Below are 6,212 nucleotides of genomic sequence, written 5' to 3' on the forward strand. Positions count from 1 at the left end.
TGACCAACTTGACTAAGGTGGTGCACACTTTAGCCCACCAATGCTTGAATATTCAAGGTACCTCCGTGACCACATGTGAAAAGTCAAAAGAAGAGCAAAGCATGAAGGAGAAATTGGAAAATTCGGTGGAAAAGGAGGAGTCAAACTTTGTGTTGGAACAATTGGAGAAACCTATGATCATTGAAGAAAGGGGAGAAGTGGTTGAAGATCTCGGAGATGTTGAAAGTCCATGGGAATGTAGCATCATGGAGAACTCTTCCAAGAAGCTTGATATTGATGTTGAGGAGGGTGCGCAATCTCCAAGACATATCATCGTCGGAGACTTGGAAGAGGTTTATCAAGAAATGGATTCAATCATAGATGAATTTCTCTCTACAATGGAATCTTCACCCGTTGGACATGGAGTTGAAATTATAGAAGAGTATGCACAACCTCCCAAGGAAGATGAGAAGGGCACGGTGTATATTGAAATTGAAGAATATGAAGAGGTTGATCAAGAGATGACCTCGTTCATCAATGAATTTCTATCCAAAATTGAATCGCCTCTCATTAAACAAGATGAAGTGCTTGAAGATAACACCAAGCCACGTAACAAAAAGGATGAGGTTGAAAGTGAAGAGAATTGTGAAGAGGTGGAAACAACTAAAGAGGAGCACAAGAGAGTGGACCTTGCATGGTCTAAGTGTGGGGAAGCCTCTCTCCCCAAATTACCATCCAATACAACATTTAAGTGGGTAAAATCTCTATCCCTGAGCTTTAATCTCTCACTTGAATATGGTTTGCTTGAAAATGATGGTCAACTTAGAACTCTTTGTGGAATTAAAAGCAAAAACGAGTTGTGTAGTGGTTGGAAAATAGGTGTTAAGCTTATCAAGGCCAAGGCCTCAAGGTATAGGGATGATGTTGGGACAAGGATTACTTTATACGGATCTAGGAGGAAGCATTGGTGGAGTAAAGAGAATTCTATGCGTCAATCACCTTTATGTCAACCGCTCATCCGACAAAACCATGAAACTCAACTAACGGATGGGTGTGAAGACAAGATATGGGATCCCGGTTCGCTATGTGAAAACCAACTATGGGGACTCATATCTTGGGTAGAACTTTGCCCAAGCTTGATGAAGACGGTTGGAAATTCTGTCAACCAATTGAGAAGCAAAGATCCTTGGAGATTCAAGGACGAGTACAAACATAAGCCACCATGACAATAAGCATCTCAAAATGTCCAACTTAAGGACTTAAACTAAAAGTGCTAGGTGGGAGACACCCCACCATGGATGTCGGATAAAGGAAAAGCCATAGCCTCTGCCTCCAAAAAAGGAAGCGCTCCAAGACCTCTACACCCCCACCATCTGCTAACTATGCGAGGAATCCGCTGAATGAGGAGGAGAAAGAAAATCAGTTACTCCCGTCCACTGATCCAACCAAATTTCCAAATCTCTACTGTGAGCTACGCCTTTCCCGTTATGCAAAGAAGAATCTGAATATTGAGAAGAAGCTGAATCTTCCCAATGATGTGAGGCGTGCCATAAACGCCCGTATTTCTGAGCTGGGCTTGGATTTCGTCGATAGGGACTTGGGACGGATTAACATCTCGTGGGTCAAGGAATTTTACTGCAATTTCTTTCGACCGGGCTTGGATTCAGTTTTCTTGAGGGGTAGAGAGATTATGATTACTGAGGATGCCTTGAGGGATGCACTGCTCTGCAGAGTTGGTACTCCTGAGACGTGTGCCTACCAGCAGGCAGAGGTAGCTATCCTCTCGATGACTTTCAACTATGAGGCACTTCGGCGCGTGATTGCTACACTAGATGCTTCTTGGGTACTGGATTCGAGCAACACAAAGCCCAAGGGCATGCTATTTGCACATCTGACTAGGGAGGCTAGGACTTGGCAACAAATATTTGCCCACTATGTCTTCCCTACCACTCACTTTTCAGAGGTTCCGATGGATATGCTAGTCTTGATTGGGTGTGTCATGGAGGGGAAGGAAGTATATTTTCCCCGACTGATTAGGCATAGCATGTGGAGAGCTCATATTCGCGGCTTGTTACCGTTTCCGACACTGGTTACTAGCTTAGCTGAGCTAGCCGATGTCCCGTGGGAGGACAATGACGTGACACCACCACCTCCAGATGACGACAACAAGGAAGTTACTATTCCCTGGGGTGTGTGGGTGCACGAGAGACCCCCGACTAGCCGCCGTTCTCGAGCTAGAGCAGTAGTCGAGGCAGCTATACCATCTTCTTTACCAGTAGCCCCACCTCCTTCAGCACCTGAGCCCATGATGCCAAGGCATCTTAGGCTAGTTTCACTAGCATTTTTCTGTTAGTTTTAGTTGTTTTATGCATTTTCTTGAGCTTAAAGTAACCAAGAATGGTTAAATGAATAACAAAGCAATGAACCATCCAAACAGTATGATTTTGATGCAAATTCCATGAGTTTTAGTTATATTACTTGAATGCTATGAATGGAAGAATTCTCATGAAATTTTGCAAGACTTTGATGCAATTGTTTGGATGATTTCAGGAAAGAAGAGGCTAGGCAAGGAAGCAACAAAATCAATAAAGGAAGCTTGAATATCACATGTGGAGTTTAAGTTCCAGTTTAAGCTTAAACTGGAACTTAAACTACCAAGCCATATAATGCTGGAAATGGCGTTTAAGTTCCAGTTTAAGCCTAAACTGGAGCTTAAACGCCAGAATCATGAAGGCTAAGAAATGCTGAAACTGAAGTTTAACCTCCAGTTTAACCTTAAACTGGAGGTTAAACGCCAGAATGAGAATTCCACTCAGGAAGCATTTCCACGTTTAACCTCCAGTTTAACCTTAAACTGGAGGTTAAACGCCAGAAATGGGGAATGCACCAGGGAGCCATTTCCACGTTTAAGCTCCAGTTTAACCTTAAACTGGAGCTTAAACGTGTTCGACCAAGTTTTCTCCTCCAGGGTTGCTTTCTCCATTTCCACGTTTAAGCTCCAGTTTAACCTTAAACTGGAGCTTAAACGTGTTCGACACCTCCAGGGCTACCTTTCTCAGCTTCCACGTTTAAGCTCCAGTTTAACCTTAAACTGGAGCTTAAACGTGTTCGACCTCCAGGATGGCTTTCTCTATTTCCACGTTTAAGCTCCAGTTTAACCTTAAACTGGAGCTTAAACGTGTTCGACCTCCAGGGCTGCCTTTCCTATCTCCACGTTTAAGCTTCAGTTTAACCTTAAACTGAAGCTTAAACGTGTTCGACTACGTTACCCTCCAGGGCTGCCTTCTTCCATTTCCACGTTTAAGCTTCAGTTTAACCTTAAACTGAAGCTTAAACGTGCTTCCACAAAAGGCATCACTGGAAGTGTCTGGCGTTTAAGCTGCAGTTTAAGCTTAAACTGCAACTTAAACGCCACTCTTGGAAAAGGTTTCTGGGCCAAAAATATTGCGGTTTAAGTTAGTATTTGAGCACAAACATTAACTTAAACTTACTCTGGTATGAAACCCAATTGAATATCATGGTTTATGGGATTGGGCCTGAAGGATTGATGAGTCTGAAATTTCAATTTGTTGAGTCATGTGTCATTATTTGATTATCACTAAGTTGGCTCAATGAATGTTACAGAATTTGGATCAGCAGCCTCATCAAGATTATGGATCATAAACCCAAGGCAAAAGGAAAGCAGGGAGAGGCCTCAAAGCCCAAGAAACACAACAGAAGCTCAATATAGAAAGTGTATAAATAGGATAGAATTTAAGTTAGGAGGGACTTTTACCTTTTCATTTGGCTAGTTTTCACATCTTTGTAATTGAATTCAGAGCTATGACTCACTAAACCCCTTTTCATTGGGTTAGGGAGCTCTATTGTAATTCAATGAATCAATAATAGTTTATCTTCTTCTTCAACCTTTTCTCTTGAATTTTGTTAGAAAGCTTCTCGATCTAATTCCATTGGGTAGTTGTCTTGGGAAAGAAACTACCCATAATTGGAATCCTTCGGAACCTTGGGAAAGGAATGGAGGATTCATGCTAGAGAAGCTTTCTCACAGTGAATTGGATTGGGGTTTGGATGGATATTGTGACATGTAATCCTACCAAATTGTGGTTCATGAAACTGTGTGGTATAATCAGTGATCGAGCATCATCTCTTCTTATGAACATTTAAACCAAGGGATTGGGAATTTGTTTGTTTTTAGAGAGAATTGGTGAGCCAAGGGATTGGGATCCAATCATATAAGATTGCCAAGCCAAATTCAATGAACGCATTGGTTGAGGAAGAGATAAACATGTTTTGATTCGGAGATCTCAATATCTCCTATAACCCAATGAATTCCCCATTTCTGATTTCCACTTTCTCTTTACATTCTGCAACTTAATTCATGCAATCACCCCTATTCCCTTTTAATTTCAGCAATTTAGCTTCTGCTCTTTAATTCATGCAATTTAAGATTCCGCCATTTCAATTTCTTGTCATTTACGTTTCCCGCCAATTTTACATTCCGCAATTCTCATCTAATTCTTGATTCCGCTCAACTAAACATACTTCTAATCCGAATTGCTCATTCAACCAATCCTTGTGGGATTCGACCTCACTCTATTGTGAGTTTTTACTTGACGATAACCGGTGCACTTGCCGGAAGGAATTTTGCCGATCGTGTAATTTCCTAAATCGTGGCATAACAAGTTTATGCGCATCAAGTTTATGGTTTTATGGCGCCGTTGCCGGGAATTGGTTTTCGATTGACAATTCTCAAATTGGAAGTTAACTAGATTGAGCATTTTTTTTGTTTTGATTAATTCAGTACAAGTTACTTGTTGAATTTTAATTTCTGCACTCTGTTACATGCTTTCTTTCTTTATGCCTTTAAATTCAAGCAACTAACTCACTGACTCACTAACTGTTTGAATTAATTCCTCAACTGCTCTAACCATACTCTTCCATTAACCAAGAGTATTTCACTTGTTTGTTGCCTGTGCTGTGTTCTTGTATGACAGGTAGGAGAGGCGAGACATCAACTCCTCCATATACCGAACCAGAGAGGACCCTTCATAGACTTAGAAGGGAAGCAAGAGGGAAGAGAACACTGGGAGAAGAAGAATCTGAAGGAGAATCTGAGGACAATTTTGAGGAAGCTTTAGATCTCAACATGGATAGAGAAATTCACAACCATGAGAGAGCTGATGGAAACAATGCCATTCCTGAGAGGAGGGTTCTTAGTTCATACATAAACCCAACCTCTGGGAATTGTGGTAGCAGCATCCAGAAACCACCCATTCAGGCCAATAATTTTGAGCTCAAACCACAGCTAATATCACTTGTGGAGAATCATTGTTCATTTGGTGGGAGTGCTAATGAAGACCCAAACCAACATCTCACAAAATTCCTGAGAATTTGCGACACTGTGAAGTCCAATGGAGTCCAGGAAGATGCCTATAAACTGCTTTTGTTCCCATTTTCACTTAGGGACAAGGCAGCTAAGTGGCTGGAATCATTCCCAAGGGGGAGCCTAACAACATGGGACGAGGTGGAAAGCAAGTTTCTGGCACGTTTCTACCCCCCACAAAAGGTCAATAGGCTTCGATCTGAGGTTCAGACTTTTAGACAACAAGATGGTGAAACTCTCTACGAGGCATGGGAGAGATTCAAGGATTTGACAAGGAAATGCCCACCAGACATGTTCCATGACTGGGTGCAATTGCATATTTTCTATGATAGACTGTCTTATGAATCAAGGAAGGCTGTAGACCATTCATCAGGAGGTTCATTGAATAGGAAAAAGACTGTGGAAGAAGCCATTGAAGTGATTGAGACAGTGGCTGAGAATGAGTACTACTATGCATCAGAGAGACACAACACTAAGGGAGTCATGGAGCTGAACCATGTTGATACAATTCTAGCCCAAAACAAGGTGTTTGCCAAGCAACTAGCAGAGCTCACCAGGAAATTAGAAACAAAACAAGTGGCTGCAATACACACACAAGATCAAGAAGAAGAAAGCACTGAAGGAGGTGATTGGGAAGAGGCCAATTATGTAGGAAATCAACAAAGGCAACCATATGATCCACATTCCAACACTTACAACCCAGGCTGGAAAAACCACCCAAACTTTGGGTGGGGAAACCAGCAAAACCAACATAACAAGTCCACATACCAAAACTCCAACCAAAGATCATACCAAGCCACACAAAACACTTACTCTCAACCACCATATCATAGCCAAAATAATCAACCTG

At 41.8% G+C, this 6,212-nt stretch overlaps 1 non-coding gene across 1 annotated transcript; it reads right to left on the reverse strand.

Annotated features, from left to right (window-relative positions):
- Positions 1-5,551: 5,551 nt before the first annotated feature.
- Positions 5,552-5,655, reverse strand: LOC112752463 (small nucleolar RNA R71). Its single transcript, XR_003176899.1, has one exon. It is a non-coding gene; the product is annotated as a small nucleolar RNA R71 (small nucleolar RNA).
- Positions 5,656-6,212: the final 557 nt, after the last annotated feature.

Source organism: Arachis hypogaea, chromosome 15, assembly GCF_003086295.3.
Source record: "Arachis hypogaea cultivar Tifrunner chromosome 15, arahy.Tifrunner.gnm2.J5K5, whole genome shotgun sequence".
Classification (NCBI taxonomy): domain Eukaryota; kingdom Viridiplantae; phylum Streptophyta; class Magnoliopsida; order Fabales; family Fabaceae; genus Arachis; species Arachis hypogaea.